Source organism: Bos javanicus, chromosome 12 (genome assembly GCF_032452875.1).
Source record: "Bos javanicus breed banteng chromosome 12, ARS-OSU_banteng_1.0, whole genome shotgun sequence".
Taxonomy (NCBI): domain Eukaryota; kingdom Metazoa; phylum Chordata; class Mammalia; order Artiodactyla; family Bovidae; genus Bos; species Bos javanicus.
In genome coordinates, this window is record NC_083879.1 from 20,197,313 (window position 1) to 20,214,977 (window position 17,665).

Consider the following 17,665-nt stretch of genomic DNA (forward strand, 5'->3'; position numbering starts at 1 on the left):
GGTCCTCTCCGGCCTTTGTGCTTCCTGTTTCCTTTGCCCTCAACCCTATTCCCCAAAGCTTCACATGACTTACTTTCTCAGTTTATTCATGCCTCTGCTCTAAGTTCATCAGAGGATCCTTCCTGGCCATTTTGTTTAAAGTGGAACCTATCCACTACTATTCCTTTAGCCTGACTTTGTGCCCCATAGCATCTCTTTTTTTCACCTGTCATGTTATTTGTTTGCTTATTATCAGTATCCTGAACTAGAATGGTCACTCTTGGAAGCCAAGAGTTTTGTCTTAGTCACCACTGTATCGCTGTGCATGGAATACTGACTGGTCATTAGTCAGTGTTTAATAATATTTGTGAAAGAATGAAAGAATCTTAACCTCAGTATTATAATTTTATACATTTTCTTAGAAACCTGAAGGCAGCTTTGACACATCCCTTCAGAAGATAAGACAGTGTTTCTCCCCCGCTGTTTATTCATGGTCATTGTCAGACCTGTTTCTCTGAGATTTTTCCAAGTCACTGTTGTCTGTGGGTGTTTGTGGGCCTGGACAGAAAGCTCCCACTCAAAATCATCTCATCTAGTCCTTAAATTTGGACGCACTATTGCACTGCCATCTCTAAATTGCAGTTAGGGTTCTCATTTGATTTTACCTGAATTACTTTTCTTTCTGGATAGAGTCTTGTTAACTCCCCATTGGCTCTGTGTTTTTCTGTTCCTCTCCCCGCCACCACCACCAATTTCTCTCAGTGGGAGCTGACTCCGTCAGCAGGTGGGGATTTAGATCTCTTCATTCATGACAATTAATACCTTCTTGACTTTTTCTTTGTATCTCTGTCCACCTAATGAAATTACTGTTCTTCTTCAAAACAAGCAGCTAAAATGCTTTGATTTTTCACTGATGGATGATTTTCACCCAACTTTTTGGAACTCAAAATAGAATAACTTGCTTGAGGAGAAAGGGCCTAGACCTTGCCTTAAGAGAAAGTGAATAACCTTCCCTGGGCTTCCTTCATTTCCATATGCCTATGAAAACCAGTGTTAGCAGTTGCTGTGTATATCCCCATAACTTTTTCCACACTCACGTAAATATACACAGAGGGTTGTTACTTGATTAATTAAAGTTGGTATACTACGTACATGACTCCACTTGCTTTTCTCCCTTATCATGAACTTTGGACAGCTCTCTTCTGAAATCAATCAAGTGCTCCTTCACTGATTTAAATGCAGCAAAAGAGTCCTTGATTCAAATATTCCCACAATATTTCTCATTCTCCCATTGAAGATCAGAATTTTGCCTCCAGTGTGTCCACTGGTGGTTGACAAGCCCTACTTCATGACTGTCACCCTACTGAGCATTTTATTAATAGATAACTTGATTTCTTGCTGAATGTTTCTACAGAAATTCCAACACATCATCAGCAAATGCATATTTGCTTGAAAAGCTTATAGGTAATTTCCTTAGTGTCACCCTCCTTGCTGTTGATTTCATGCAGTAATGTGAAATCAGACATTGGGAGGTGGTGTGGAGTGTTTAATGGGATAAGGACTTTGCATGCGCTTGTGGGCAGAGAATAGGCACACAGGGAAAGCCTTGCACCCAAAGGCTGGGGGCCAAGTTCCAGTTTTAATTCCAGGATTTAACTGTGCGATCTTAATTAAATCCTTGGCCCTTTGGGTCTTACGTGCTTTCAGGTTCAATTAGGGAAGTAGGTAATACAATGCTTCTCAGTCTAGGGAACCCTTGTCATTGGAGTACGTAGCTGCTGAGGGTTCTCTGGGCTATGGGAATCAGGATGCGTGTTTCCAAGGTCTGTGATTTAAAACTTTTCTAACACAATGTTGTAAATCAATTATACTCCAATAAACATTTTAAAGAAAACTTTTCTATATTTATCATTCACGGACATCTTATGGGATACAGTGGAAAATCAATATGGATGAGACCCTAAAGAAAATCCCTAGCTGTGGTCAGCTGTCATGAGGTTGCTCTTTCCTCTCATCATGGTTTCTAAAACAATGCACTGGGTAGAAATAGCCTAGCAGGGTCTCTTCAACTCTAAAAATGGTGAGGACAGGGCAGTATTCATTCCAATTCTCTCAATTTAGGCAGTGGATCCATTTCTAAAAAAGGCTGAAAATTTTTAAATGCCCAAGGGAAAGAGTATATATATCAGTGGGGCAGACATCCAAAATCAGTCACACCTTACCATGTTGCATGAATTAGAATAATGTATTCATTTAACAGATACTTACTGAGTGTCAGCTCAAGGAGGAGTGACACAGGAGGAAAGGCATGTGAGAGACACGTGAGGCTGGAGGCGGAAGTGCGTTTAGAGGCTAGTGCACCTGCAGTGAGAGAGGGAAAGTAGTAGGAAACGAGGATGGACAGGAACCAGATTCTGCCTGGATCCTACCCTGGACCAATTCACACGTAACTGTTAGAGGTAGCACAGGCACGTGTAGAATTTAAAGTTCCTTAGATGACTTAGATACCCATGTGAGATGAGACTCGCTGATGTGGGGTCTTGATGACTTTTACCCTGAGTGAAGTATAGTCAACAGAGAAGCTTCTAAAAGTAATTTTTATTGTGGTAAATACATATCATTTAACATCTACCATCTTAACAAATTTTAAACGTACGGTTCAGCGGTATTAAATACATTCATCATATTGTACGACTAAAACCACAATCCATCTCTGTAACGCTTTTCATATTGTAAAACTGAAACTCTGTACCCACTAAACACTGACTCCTCGTTCTCCTCCCGCCTCAGACTCCTGACACCACCACTGTACTTTCTGTTTCTATGACTTTGACTAGTCTAAGTATCTCCTGTAAGTGGAAATATACAGTATTTGTCTTTCTGTGACTGGCTTATTTCATGTAGCATAATATACTTAAGGTTCATCCATATGGTAGCACGCGTCAGAACTTCCTACCTCTTTAAGCAATATTCCATTGTATGTAAATATCAGATATCTAGTCATCTGTCTATGGACTCCAGAGTTGCTTCCACTATTGTGAGTAATGCTGCTATGAATATGGGTGTACATGCGTGTACAGACTCTACTTTCGATTATTTTGGGCATATACCCAAAATTGCTGCAACATATGGTAATTCTATTTTTAATTTTTGAGGAATAGCCATATTGTTTTCCATCGTGTCTGTACCACCAATAGTGCAAAGGGCTGCAAATTCTCCATATTCTCACCAGCATTTGTTATTTTCTGTTTTTGATAGAAACCATCATAATGAATGTGAGGTGGTATCTCATTGTACTTTAGGTTTGCATTTCCCTAAGCATTGGAGAAGGCGATGGCACCCGCACTCCAGTACTCTTGCCTGGAAAATCCCATGGACGGAGGAGCCTGGTGGGCTGCAGTCCATGGGGTCGCTAAGAGTCGGACACAACTAAGCAACTTCACTTTCACTGTTCACTTTCATGCATTGGAGAAGGAAATGGCAACCCACTCCAGTGTTCTTGCCTGGAGAATCCCAGGGACAGGGGAGCCTGATGGGCTGCCGTCTATGGGGTCGCACAGGGTTGGACACGACTGAAGCGACTTAGCAGCAGCAGCAGCATTGCTGATGCTGAGAGGCTATTCATACTCTTATTGGTCATTTGTATATCTTTTTTCTTCAAAGAGTATCTGTCTATTCAAGTCTTTATCTTTTCCTATTCTTGAAATTTTTGTTATTGTTCAGTTTTTGGGTTTTCTGTATATTCTGGATATTAGTCCCTTATCAGATATATGATTTGCAAGTATTTTCTCACATTTTGTGGGTTGCCTTTTTACTTTGTTAATAGTGTCTTTGTAAAACATTTGTTTGGCTGCATCGGATCTTAGTTGTGGCATGCAGGCTCTTCATTGTGCTGCACTGGCTCTCTACTGGTATGTGCTCTCAGTTGCCCCAAAGCATGTGGCATCTCAGTTCACCAACCAGAGATCGAATCCATGTCTCCTGCATTGCAAGACAGATTCTTAACCACTGGACCACCAGGAAAGTTTCTAATAGTGTCTTTTGGCGCACAATATTTTTTAATATTCATGAAGTCCGCTTTCTCTTTTGTCATCTTGCTTTTGGTGTCACGTCTAAGACATCATTTCCAAGTTCAGTGTCTTTAAGTTTTGCTATATGTTTTCTTCTAAGAGTTTTATCGTTTAGGATTTCCACTTAAGTCTTTGATCAACTTTGAGTAATTTTTTGTATACTGGTGTTAGATAAGGATCCAACTTCATTTTCTGGTATGTGGATATCCAGTTTTCCCAGTGCCTTTTGTCCTAGACTGTCCTTTCCGCATTGAATAGTCTTGGCAGCCTTATCGGAAATCATTTGACAATACAAGTGAGAGCTCTCTATTCTGTTTAATTGATATTTATATGTGTCTTTATGCCAGTACCACATTGTTTTGCTTACTTGAGCTTTGTAGTAAGTTTTGAAAAGAGGAAGTGTGAGTTCTCCAGCTTTGTTCTTTCTCAAGTTTATTTTGGCTATTGAGATTCCATATGAATGTTAGGATGGGTTTTTCAATTTCTGCAAAAATATCATTGGGATTTTGATAGGGATTTCACTGAATCTGTATCTGACTTTGGGTAGTACTGAAATCTTAACAATACTGTCTTTCAATCCATAAACATAGAATATGTCTCCAGTTATTTGTGTCTTTAATTTTTTTCAGAAATGTTTGTAGTTTGTTATATGAGTCTTTCACCTCCTTGGTTAAGTCAATTCCTAAGTATTGGGTTGGCCAAAAGTTCTACCCTAACCCTAAGACAGATATATAAAGTATCTTCTTTGACCACAATGGGATGAAGTTTGAAATGAACAACAGAAGAAGTACAACTGGAAAGTTCACATATTTGTCTTTGTAAACCTGTTGAGACTTAATGTGTGGCCTAACCTATGGTCTGTCCTGGAAAATGTCCCATGTCCCTTGAGAAGAAAGGGTATGCTGTTGTTATTGGATAGAGTATTCTGTATATGCCTGTTAGATCTAGTTGGTTTATTGGTAATACTTAAAGATAACTATTTTCTGTCTAGTTTTTCTATCCATTGTTGAAAGTAGGGTAAGTCCCCAACTATTATTGTAGTGATATTTCTCCTTTCATTCTTTCAGTTTTCACTTCATATATTTTGCTAGTCTGTTATTAGATGCGTAAGTGTTTGCAATTGTCATTTTTTGTTGTATTGAAACTTTTATTAATATAAAAATGTCATTTTTTAAATTTTTTTATTTTTAAACTTTATATAATTGTATTAGTTTTGCCAAATATCAAAATGAATCCGCCTCAGGTATACGTGTGTTCCCCATCCTGAACCCTCCTCCCTCCTCCCTCCCCATACCATCCCTCTGGGTCGTCCCAGTGCACTAGCCCCAAGCATCCAGTATTGTGCATCGATCCTGGACTGGCATCTTGTTTCATACATGATATTTTACATGTTTCAATGCCATTCTCCCACATCTTCCCACCCTCTCCCTCTCCCACAGAGTCCATAAGACTGTTCTATACATCAGTGTCTCTTTTGCTGTCTCGTACACAGGGTTACTGTTACCATCTTTCTAAATTCCATATATATGCGTTAGTATACTGTATTGGTGTTTTTCTTTCTGGCTTACTTCACTCTGTATAATAGGCTCCAGTTTCATCCACCTCATTAGAACTGATTCAAATGTATTCTTTTTAATGGCTGAGTAATACTCCATTGTGTATATGTACCACAGCTTTCTTAGCCATTCATCTGCTGATGGACATCTAGGTTGCTTCCATGTCCTGGCTATTATAAACAGTGCTGCGATGAACATTGGGGTACACGTGTCTCTTTCCCTTCTGGTTTCCTCAGTGTGTATGCCCAGCAGTGGGATTGCTGGATCATAAGGCAGTTCTATTTCCAGTTTTTTAAGGAATCTCCACACTGTTCTCCATAGTGGCTGTACTAGTTTGCATTCCCACCAACAGTGTAAGAGGGTTCCCTTTTCTCCACACCCTCTCCAGCATTTATTATTTGTAGACTTTTGGATCGCAGCCATTCTGACTGGTGTGAAATGGTACCTCATAGTGGTTTTGATTTGCATTTCTCTGATAATGAGTGATGTTGAGCATCTTTTCACGTGTTTGTTAGCCATCTGTATGTCTTCTTTGGAGAAATGTCTATTTAGTTCTTTGGCCCATTTTTTGATTGGGTCATTTATTTTTCTGGAGTTGAGCTGTAGGAGTTGCTTGTATATTTTTGAGATAAGTTGTTTGTCAGTTGCTTCATTTGCTATTATTTTCTCCCATTCTGAGGGCTGCCTTTTCACCTTGCTAATAGTTTCCTTTGATGTGCAGAAGCTTTTAAGGTTAATTAGGTCCCATTTGTTTATTTTTGCTTTTATTTCTGATATTCTGGGAGGTGGGTCATAGAGGATCCTGCTGTGATGTATGTCAGAGAGTGTTTTGCCTATGTTCTCCTCTAGGAGTTTTATAGTTTCTGGTCTTACGTTTAGATCTTTAATCCATTTTGAGTTTATTTTTGTATATGGTGTTAGAAAGTGTTCTAGTTTCATTCTTTTACAAGTGGTTGACCAGATTTCCCAGCACCACTTGTTAAAGAGATTGTCTTTAATCCATTGTATATTCTTGCCTCCTTTGTCAAAGATAAGGTGTCCATATGTGCATGGATTTATCTCTGGGCTTTCTATTTTGTTCCATTGATCTATATTTTTGTTTTTTGAAAACTTTTTCGGTTAAGGTCTATTTTATCTGACATTAGTATAGCCACTCCTGCTGTCTTTTGGTTACTATTTGCATGGAATATCTTTTTCTGTCCTCTCACTTTCAATCTAATTTGTGTTTTTGTATTTAAGCTGAAACTCCTGCAGACAGAACATAGTTGAATCATATTTTTTTATCCATTCTGCCAATCTCTATTTTCTAACTGAAGAGTTTAATCTATTTCCATGTAAATTAATTACTGATAAGGAAACCCTCACTTCTGTCATTTGCTACTTGCCTTCTAGCTTTTTTCCCTCATTTTCTGCATTACTGTCTTCTTTTGGATTTACTTGATTTTTTTATAGTGAAATAATTCCTTTCTTCCTTTTCTGTATATACACAGCTATTTTCTGTTCAGTTTGGGGAATACATTTAACATCCTAAAGTTATAACACTCCAATTTGAATTTATACCAGCTTAACTTCAACAATAGTTTTTTAACACAGTAATAGTTTAATAGTTTAATAATTTTTAACATGCAATACCCCTACTCCTTTACAACTGTGTCCCCACTCCTTTCAGTTGTTGGTGTCACAAGATTACATCTTTATATATGTGTGCACAAAACATAATTTAATAAATCTTTTAAATGCATTAATGTCTAAAATTATGTAGAGAACAAAATGTGGGGTTACAAATCAATGTTCAATAGTACTAGTTTTTAGACTAATAATTTTTTAAAAAATCCAAGTCTCTTGAATCATGTAGAAAACATAAAATGGACTTCACACACACCATTGTTACAGTGGTTACAGTAATATCAGCTTTTGTAATTACTCGTGTGTTTACAATTATTTTCATTATTGAGACATTTATTTCTTCATACAGTTTCTAGTCTTTCTAATGTCCTTTTGTTTAACCCTGCAGGATTCCCTTGAGCATTTCCTTCAGGGCAGGTCTACTGGTAATGAACTTTATCAGCTTTTATTTATCTGGGAATATGTTCGTTCCTCTGCTCTTTAAGGGCAGTTTTGCTGGATATAGGATTCTTGGTTGAGAGCTTTTTTGCTTTGATATTTTTAATGTATCAGCCTACTGCCTTCCTCCAAAGTTTCTGATGAGAAACCTGATTATCTTACTGAGGATCACTTCATGTGATGAGTTGCTTCTCTCTTGCTGCCTTCAAAATTCTCTCTATTTGATTATAATGTGTCTCTGTGGATTTCTTTGAGTTCATCTTACCTGAAGTTCATCAAATTCCTGTAGCGTTTAAATTCATGTCTTTAATTAAATTTGGGAAGTTTTTAGCTATTCTTTTTTCCGATATTCTCTGCACTTTACCCTCTCTCTTCTCCTTCTGGGACGCCTAGAGGGCACATTTAGGTCCACATGATAGGGTTCCACAGATCCCCTGGGCTCTGTTCACTGTTTTTTCACTCCCTTTTCTTTCTACTCTTCAGACTCAACAGTTTTCTTCTCCTTGCTTGTCCTATCTTCAACTTCACCCATTCTTTCTTCTGACTGATTAAATCTGCTTTTGAATCCTTCTAATGAAAGTTTTGTTTCAGGTATTGTACTTTACAGTTCCAGTTTTCTTTTTGGTTTATTTTTAGGTTTTCTACCTCTTTACTGATATTTCATTTTTCACACATCCTTTTCTTGACTTTCTCTACATCTCCCTTTCAACCTTTGAACATCCTTAAGATGATTAATTCAAAGTCTTTGTCTAGTACAACTGCTATCAGTTTCAAGGACAGTTTGTCTTGACTTATTTCTTTCTCTTGAATGGATCATACTTTCTTGTTTTTGTATGCTTTTTGAGTTTTTGTTGGAAAATAGACATTTGAATAAAATTATGTTGGAACTCTGTAAGCTATAATGTCTCCTTTCTCCTGGGTTTGCTGGGGTTTGCTATGGTTTCTGTTTTTTTCGTTTTGTTTTGTTTTGTTTTCAACTGTTGTAGTCTGTCTCTATGCCAAGGATCATCCTGGTATAAACTTAAGATCATCTCAGGTCTTTTCTGAGCCTATGCCTTTCCCTCGTTATGTATAGTTACTTCCTAATTTTCCCCATATATGATATTGTTTTTTAATATCCTAGCCTTAATGTTTGACTTCCAAAAGTTAACAGAAGAGAATAATGAGGGGGGATGTGTTCCAGTCCTTTAAATCCCCTACAAGTTACTTTAGCCAAAGGGGAAGAGGGCTTGCAACCCTCTTGAGATATAGCAACAACGGATCTCTCCTCTTTGCATCTCTGTGATCAGAAGCAGCAATTAGAGAACAGATGCTTGATATTTGGCAGACAGGATGCATTTTGCCCACCCTGGTTCCTACAAGCTGTGTGCAAGCTGCTCCAGAAACCCATGCACAGCTGCCTGCCATACAGCTGTGGGCAGGGGAGGATGGTACTGTAGCATGAACTGAAGCTGATCAGAATTAACCACAATTTACTGTTCAAGCCTTCCCATGGAAGTTGAAAGACTTAAATAGACTCCAGGGTTACAAAATAGTTACATCAGACAAGTTCTTCCACTGCAATTGTTGTCTAGATGGGGAAACAGATTTTTGGTGATTCCTACTCTACCATCTTCCCCAAATCCTCTCCCATTGGTGAGTTTTTGAACAGAGCTCCTCTATGTCTGTGAATCACTCTGGATGCTGCATTAAGAAATGACCACAGGGAGGACAGGGTGGGTAAAGGGAGACCTGATAAGGGACTACTCCAATAATCCAGGTGAGATATGATCGTACTTGACCACCATAGGGTTGTTGTGCTGATAAATATTTGAATCTAGATATATTTTGAAGGGGGAGCCACCAGTTTGCTATTGAATGAGAGGCAAATAAAAACTCATGGAAAAGGAAGTCAATATAAGAAATGCCTATTTTTGAAATGAACAAAAATAGTCACGGAAATGTCCTAAAAGCCACAAGGAAAATTAGAGTTTAACCATTTGTTCTGACATTCCCTATCTTCTTCATTAAAATTCTTTCCACCATTTTTGGTCATGGGCACTGGTATTATAGACCCAGGCTTTTCACTCCTCTGAATTGCACTGGCATGAGTTGGTCTTACCATATATTCTCATGGATAAAGCCTGTGACCAGCCTTTTCAATGGGCCTAAAAACATTCTTTTGGCTTCAAACATGAAAGCTGTTTGCTGCTCCTCAACTTAGGTCCTCCCAGAAATGATAGCTGATATTTTTTCAGAAATAACTTTTATTTGGACACACATAAGACCACCTGGAAAAATAAGTATAGCCCATTGATGGCTCTCCTGAACTACCACTCTGCTAACATCAGACCCTCCACAATTTTAGCAAGTGTTTTAAATTGTATAATTCTGAAATTAGTATGTCCTTCCAAGAAGTTGTTGGCCTACACTCTTAATGACTGTAATATGTGACGGTAAAACACATCACTCATCTGCTTTTTCAATCTCTGGTACTCTCTATCCCTGAGAACCAGAAAATATCTTTGAGATCCTTCAAATCAGTGAGGCGCACTGGGGAAGGGAGAAGTCCCTCACATGTGACAGATATTTTAGGGGATGTGGTTATAATTATTCTTGTCTTCAGACTCCCATCAGTACAGTTCTCGGTCAACATAGCGAATCATGGAATTCTCTCATTGGTAAGCCCCCTCTCAAGGGTGTTAAATGTCTCGCTTGGCACTTTGTTTTATTTAGCTAACTTTTCAGCCTATTTTAACACGTGGAGCCTCCTGAAACATGAGCCAGAGAGCCTACGAATCTAGCTCCATTTCGTTCTGGTCTGTCACTTTGGTGTTAGCATTTTCCTCACTCTTGTTTCCAGTCCGAGTTATGAAACCATTTCAGTTCAGTTTTAATAACCTCCCTGGCATGGCAAGCTCTACTAGAGCTGCCAAACTTAATACGCTGACTCCCTGTGAAGAGGGCAGCAGCTCTGGCCAGGGGAGGACGGGAGACGGATTTTCTATAAACGCATCCGTTTTCCATTACAGCCCTTTCTGATTTGGTAGCAGACTGCCAGGTGCAGCTGGTTTCCTCTTCTATGCACAATCACTTCTGACTTTGGTTTCTGAATTTCCTTGTCTCCTGACTCACCCGTGATCCTCTGACTAAATAAACTACCTCATGATCAATCTTCCTGCCCGTGGAGTAGGTCCCAGGACTCAGCAGCTATAAGTGGGGCTAGCTTCACCCTGCAGGACGAAACTTCTGGTCAGCAACGTGTGTTTGTAGAGGCTTCCATGACCACCAGAGGGGAAGCTGCTTTTTGGGGCAGAGAATGCCGTCTTTGTGGAGTGAAGCAGGATCTACCTGCAAATGGATTTCCGCATGAACTGCAGTCATACCACTGGAGGTGTCAAAACTCTCTGAGTCAGCACCAGTGAGACCTTCTCCCGCAGCCACTCCTCTATGACAAAACAAAGATCAGGCTAGATGTCCAGGTCCATCGTCTTCAGTCTCATTTTTGCCTTAGATTCGGTGTTTATTTCAAATGAAGACATGTTCATCTCATTGAGTAAAGGGCATGAAAATTTTCACTTCTTACAAAATGTGCAATAAACTGTAGATTTCATGGGTTGGTTTACAATATGGAGATGCTCTGCTTTAAGCCAATGAAATGCACGATATTCCAAATCAATAAACAAATAGAAAGGTTAAGGCAGTATAGAATTACTTGTTTTACAAGAAGAGTGGCTATAAGAGACTTTAAGTAGCTATTCTCTGTCAGGACAATAATACACTATCATTTCTTCTTCAGATAAGGTGAGCTGTTCCTATAACAAGAGTATTCAGTAGAAAAATAGCTCAGGGACAGATCCAAAAGGCCACTCCAAACTGGTGTGTAAATTCCCAGTTGGCAACATGGCCACCTATATTTCCTTTAGAACCTCAGCTTAATCTGATTACATTTCCACTAAAACTCTCTAGGGGAATTAAGTGGTAGAAGTTAGGGGGTAAACTTTCCTTGGGTTTTAGCTGCTTCTTACCACACAAGTATTTGTGGCCTCATAGCAGAAACCTCAGCCATGCAGAGTCACCGTGTGGAGAGAGGGCAGACATCTGGGCGTCTTATCACCTGGCAGTTTCCATCTTTTCTTCTGCCACCACCTGTGATGGGGAATGACTTACTCCCACGGGTGCAGACTGCAGGCTGCTGCATCGATAAAACAGACCAGGAGTGAAGTGCAGCTCTGCAGGTCTGCTGAAGCTCTGCTGAAGCCCCACCACATTCTCCCCTGCTCAGGAGAGTGTCTTAGAGTGCAAGTGGACCACAGTGTTTTAGGAGGGGTAACTTGGGATGAAGTCTTAACTGTTTTTATGTTTATCATTGAAAAATTTGGTATCTTCTAACTATTTTTAGTAACAGTTTGCTTGTTACAAACATCCCCCCTGAGATCAGCTGTGTAATCTGCCACTATACAGATTGGAGGCCTCAAAGAGGTTGTCTGTCCTCTGAGTGTCCAGGGTCCAAGCAGACAGGGACAGCCTTCCCTCTGGACAGCTCCAGGTCTGGCAGACTTGCTTAAGGGCTGGAGCTACAGAGAGGGGAAGACTCGTGTAGGACCTGGAAACACCCTCCTATACTTTGAGTCAGACCTTGTTGCTTTAAGTGACCTTCATGCAGGTGGCTGCTCATCATTCTGATCTAGCCAGTGGTTTTTGTTTTGTTTTTTACTTTTTCTGTTGCTGATGGTCTTCAAAGCACAGCCCTTTTCTGAAATATCACAAGACATTCGAATTAGCAATCTCTGGCTGTAGAGTTGCAGCTTGTTTTGTGTGTGCTCAGTCGTGTCCAATTCTTGGTGACCCCATGGACTGTAGCCCTCCAGGCTCCTCTGTCCATGGAATTCTTCAGGCAAGAATAGTGGAGCGGATTGCCATTTCCTCCTCCAGGGGATCTTCCCGACCCAGGGATCAAACCCACGTCTCTGCACTGGCATCCCCAAATAATTAGGCTTTTACAAGCTTTTAAAAGCCAAAGTTTGTTTCAGAAACATATCCTTAATTTATTGGTCCTACATTAAATGAATAGATGGGGAAACAGTGGAAACAGTGGCAAACCTTATTTTTGGGGGCTCCAAAATCACTGCAGATGGTGATTGCAGCCGTGAAATTAAAAGACACTTACTCCTTGGAAGGAAAGTTATGACCAACCTAGATAGCATATTCAAAAGCAGAGACATTACTTTGCCAACAAAGGTCCATCTAGTCAAGGCTATGGTTTTTCCAGTGGTCATGTATGGATGTGAGAGTTGGACTGTGAAGAAAGCTGAGCACCAAAGAATTGATGCTTTTGAACTGTGGTGTTGGAGAAGACTCTTGAGAGTCCCTTGGACTACAAGGAGATCCAACCAGTCCATCCTAAAGGAGATCAGTCCTGGGTGTTCTTTGGAAGGAATGATGCTAAAGCTGAAACTCCAGTACTTTGGCCACCTCATGTGAAGAGTTGACTCATTGGAAAAGACTCTGAAGCTGGGAGGGATTGGGGGCAGGAGGAGAAGGGGACGACAGAGGATGAGATGGCTGGATGGCGTCACCGACTCGATGGACATGAGTTTGAGTGAACTCCGGGAGTTGGTGATGGACAGGGAGGCCTGGCATGCTGGGATTCATGGGGTCGCAAAGAGTTGGACACGACTGAGTGACTGAACTGAACTGAATTTAAGTTAAATGAACACAAATTCATTTGTAATGTTGAAAATTATTTTCCAATTTAGTGAGAATGTTCACTGAACTATTTTTTTCCTTACAGGGAATATAAAATATTTTAGCAACTAAAAGGGGCCTTTCAAAAATGAAAATTCTGTTGTTATTACAAATTTTCTTCTCTCCCCTCCCCTGGCCACTGGGGGACCTACAGAATTCAATTGTCTTGAAGGGGAACTGTTCTAGAGCTTGGTGTGGGGTGTGGGGGTGGTTGGTTTGGTTCATCAAAGCTATGTGTAGAGAACAAACGGAAAAGGGGAAATTACCTTGTTATACAGGGAGTGTCCTCAAGAAAGAAGCGTCAGCGGGGCAGATGGAGGCTTCTATATTTGGCTTTGCAGAGTCCGGTGTGGGCATGAGGTGAAAAGTGGAGAGGGAGAAGGGAGATGCTATGGATTGAATGTTTGATCCCCCCAGTTCATATGCTGAAGCTTTAACACACACACACACACACACTCCCCCCACAGTATGATGAGCCTTGGAGGTAGGGCCTTTGGGAGTAATTCGGGTAAGATGAGGTCATAAGGGTCGAGCCCCCATGATGGGATTGATGTCCTTAAAGAAGAAGAAGAGACCAGAGTCCTCCCCTTCTCTCCAGCAGATACAGCAAGGAGAAAGATATGCACAAACCAAGAAGAGCGCTCTCACCAGACACGGAATCTGCTACCACCTTGATCTCAGATTTCCCAGCCTCCAGGACGGTAAGAAATAAATATTTATCGTTTAAAGCATGGGGTAATTTGTTACAGTAGCTGGAGCTAAGACAGGAGGAGAAAATGTTGAGTGGAGCAAATTCAGATTTTTTTCTTCCAACTAAAGAAACTCTGCTTTCAGATAAAGAGGAAATTATCTGTTTTAAAATTCAAACTTCTGTGTGTGTGTGTGTATAGATATTCTCCAGGCTTATTATTTGATACCAATCCTCTATTGTCACTTAATGCCAAGTGCAAGTTAAAACTTGGAGGGGAAAAGTGATTATTCTCTAAAAAATAGCCCAGATTTCCTGTCTCTTAAGATTACTTACAGAGGAGGGAGCAGAGAAGAAAATGGATCAAAAGAATTACAGGTAATGAAAAAAGATGATTGTATCTCTTTTTGTATGGGCAACTGCCCTTCATATTGTAATACTGAATGATATATAATTCTAGGAACTCTTCCAGGAAGAGTTATTCAGTAAGGGGATATTCATCATTGGTGCATTCAGAAATTACAGCTCTGGTATGTTTGCAGAGAATCATCCATAGCCATGAAAACTCAAGAATAGCAAAGTCAATGAGTGTATTTAGAAATGTGTACTCCTCTTCTGTCAAAGAATCACTCTGTACATGAATGGCAGTTGTGTTATCAACCTGAGTAACTGTTTCTTCTAAGCAAACAAAATTCGAGCTAACAGACCCATAGATCTTATGAATACAGACCATCCTGTAATAGAATAGAAAGAGATGTTTTAGAAAGCTTTGGTTGTTAGTGCTGCCCTTCAGTGTCTCTCAAGTTGATAAATACTATAACATGTCCCATAAATATAGGTTGAAATGTTTTGCAGTGTTATCATTTGGAAGGAGGGAATTAGACCGAGGAATCTCTTCTCTATGCTATATTCTCGAAATGCATGTAGTCTGCTAACTGAGGAGATCTGGCTTTTATAATAAAAAGGGTACCTAGTAATACAAAGCCGGTGCCCAGCAGCGTATTGTTTCTGGACTTGATCAGAGACATCAGCAATGAGAGACTCAGAGATGGGGTGGTGGGAGGAACATGGGCTTTGGAATTTGATTCATCCAGATCTAAATCCCAACTCGCACTGGGACGGCCCAGAGGGATGGTATGGGGAGGGAGGAGGGAGGAGGGTTCGGGATGGGGAACACATGTATACCTGTGGCGGATTCATTTTGATATTTGGCAAAACTAATACAATTATGTAAAGTTTAAAAATAAAATAAAATTAGAAAAAAAAATAATAAATAAATAAATAAAATTTAAAAAAATTAAAAAAAAAATCCCAACTCTCAACAGAGTTGTCTGAGCAGTTTGTGAAGCTGCTCTGAGTCTTGATTTCCTCCTTGGTAAAATGAAAACAAAATTACATGTCTCACAAGGTCAAGTGAAATACGAAAATCATCTGGGTAAAAATGCCTTGCCCTCAGTAGCTGCTGGTATATACTGGATTTCTTCTTTTCTTGAGTCTGAGAAAGGATGTGTTAACTATCAGGAGATGGGAATCTTGAGGGATTCCACTAGGCTTCCCTTTGGATATTTTCCTGCATGGTCCAGAATGCAAGGCCAGTACTTAGAGAAATGGATGGACGTGTCCAGGTAGAAGGTAATACAGGCTGCATGGAAGTTGTTACCATTCACTAGCATCAGTGTGTTGTGTGTATCAGTACTAGCTCCCCTTGTTCAGGTTCTGCTGAAGTGTATGTGGTGTTTACCTGCCTGGTGATGGTTCTGTCCATCAGTAGTGATGAAACCATTAGATGAAGATGCTTTCAGAAGTCCTTTGAATTCCATTTCTTGGAGATGAAGTAGGGAAATATCAGTTTTCTTAGAAATTCTTGCAACCTGGCAAGAACTTTGAAAATTGATGGAGGCACTGAAACTGGCTTGGAATTATCCACCAGCTGCACTCTGTTTTAAATATTAGGCTTCCTGATGAGATGTCATTGAAGACAGATTTCTGTGGCCCCAAAGATTTTGTAAACCACCGGCTTAGTGCAGCAGAGCCTTTGTCCAAGAGTGAAGAGCCCCGTACTAGCCTGAGTTCTGTCGCTCATTCACTGAGGGACACTCTGCTTTTGTGTGTCACTTTCTTCAGAATTAGGGAAAAGATCATGTATTGGGGGCAAGATAGTAGATTTTTAAAGTCTCGAGCAGTATATCCATCACAAAGATCATCTAAACACCGCAGGTTCACTTTGTCCTCAGCAGAAGGTTTGCTGTTATTTCAATTATCTCAATATCATAATGGCCTTGGTGGCTCATCTCAAACCACAGCTGAAATTACTTAGTTCAGTGTGGAAGAAACATAACACCTTCTTGCTTTCTTATGCTTTTTTAACATTAGGCATTAAGAAGTTTCCTAGTTCTTTCAGTTAAAGAAAGGACATTTATTTTTGTACGAATTGGTTTTTCTGCCAATTCCAAAAAATACTTTCATGGAACAAATCCCAGGAATAACTAGGAAAAAAATTCCCCCAGTTCCAACTAATCAGTGTTTCCTGTGAGTTCATCAGTCCAATTCGTTTGAGGGTGAAAACCACCTCTGCTCAATTAGAGTGCGTGCAACGCTGTGCCCTCCGCACCTGCTTTTCTAGTGTGCACTGTGTGTGAACATTTGGCCAGACAGGCATTGCAGACTTGCACCGTGAACACACGTATCTCCGTATTCCAGAGCAATGCTTTATAATTAATGAGGGTGCTGTGAGCATTCATAAGAACATTGTGCAATAAACAAATATTTCATTACTTAATGTAAATGTGACATGAATGTAACAAACACTGATTTAAAAGCTGACATTAATTGCCAAGAGAAACTTAATCATAAGTTATTAATTTACCGTAACATCTGGGAGTCTTGATTAAACTTCCAATAACCCAAAGAATTGTAACCTGTTATACTCAAGTTACACCAGGCTTCCCTGGTGGCTCAGACGGTAAAGTGTCTGCCTGTAATGCGGGAGACCCAGGTTTGATTCCTGGGTCAGGAAGATACCCTGGAGAAGGAAATGGCAATCCACTCCAGCACTCTTGCCTGGAAAATCCCATGGACGGAGGAGCCTGGTAGGATACAGTCCATGGGGTCGTAAAGAGTCGGACACGACTGAGTGACTTCACCTTCACTTTGTCTTCCTCACCATGCACAGCTCTTACCAAATGTAATCATACCATGAGATACCTTTCCTATTTTGTTGAAAAGTGGCAGATAGAACACAGTGTACAGCAGGTTTCAATAGATTTGGAGCTGAAAGGAGTGCAGAAGTTTCATAAAGATCTGCATCATCTATATTTTTTTAATTAAAATGATTTGATTTGAGAAAAAATTTTAACCAACTGGGCTAAAGAATCCAGTGATAGGGGACTCTAAATGGATTCCAGTCTTTATTGGGAAAGGAGAAAAGAAGGCAAGAAAATCGCTTTCCTCATTCTTCACCCCCTGCCCACCAGCCAAAGCCCATGAAAAGGCACTCAGGCTATACCCACTTGGTGACCTCTTGACACTGGCCATTACAGGAGTCACTGATCTGATTGGTCAGAGTTTGAAACTGATCAGAC

General features: G+C 40.1%; 1 long non-coding RNA gene across 2 annotated transcripts in view; it reads left to right on the forward strand.

Annotated features, from left to right (window-relative positions):
* Positions 1-17,665, forward strand: part of LOC133258259 (uncharacterized) — a 132,832-nt gene that overhangs the window by 5,565 nt on the left and 109,602 nt on the right. For both annotated transcript variants that reach the window (XR_009739892.1, XR_009739891.1), the window contains exon 2: positions 13,995-14,097. This is a non-coding gene — a long non-coding RNA (uncharacterized LOC133258259). The remainder of the gene's footprint in view (positions 1-13,994; positions 14,098-17,665) is intronic.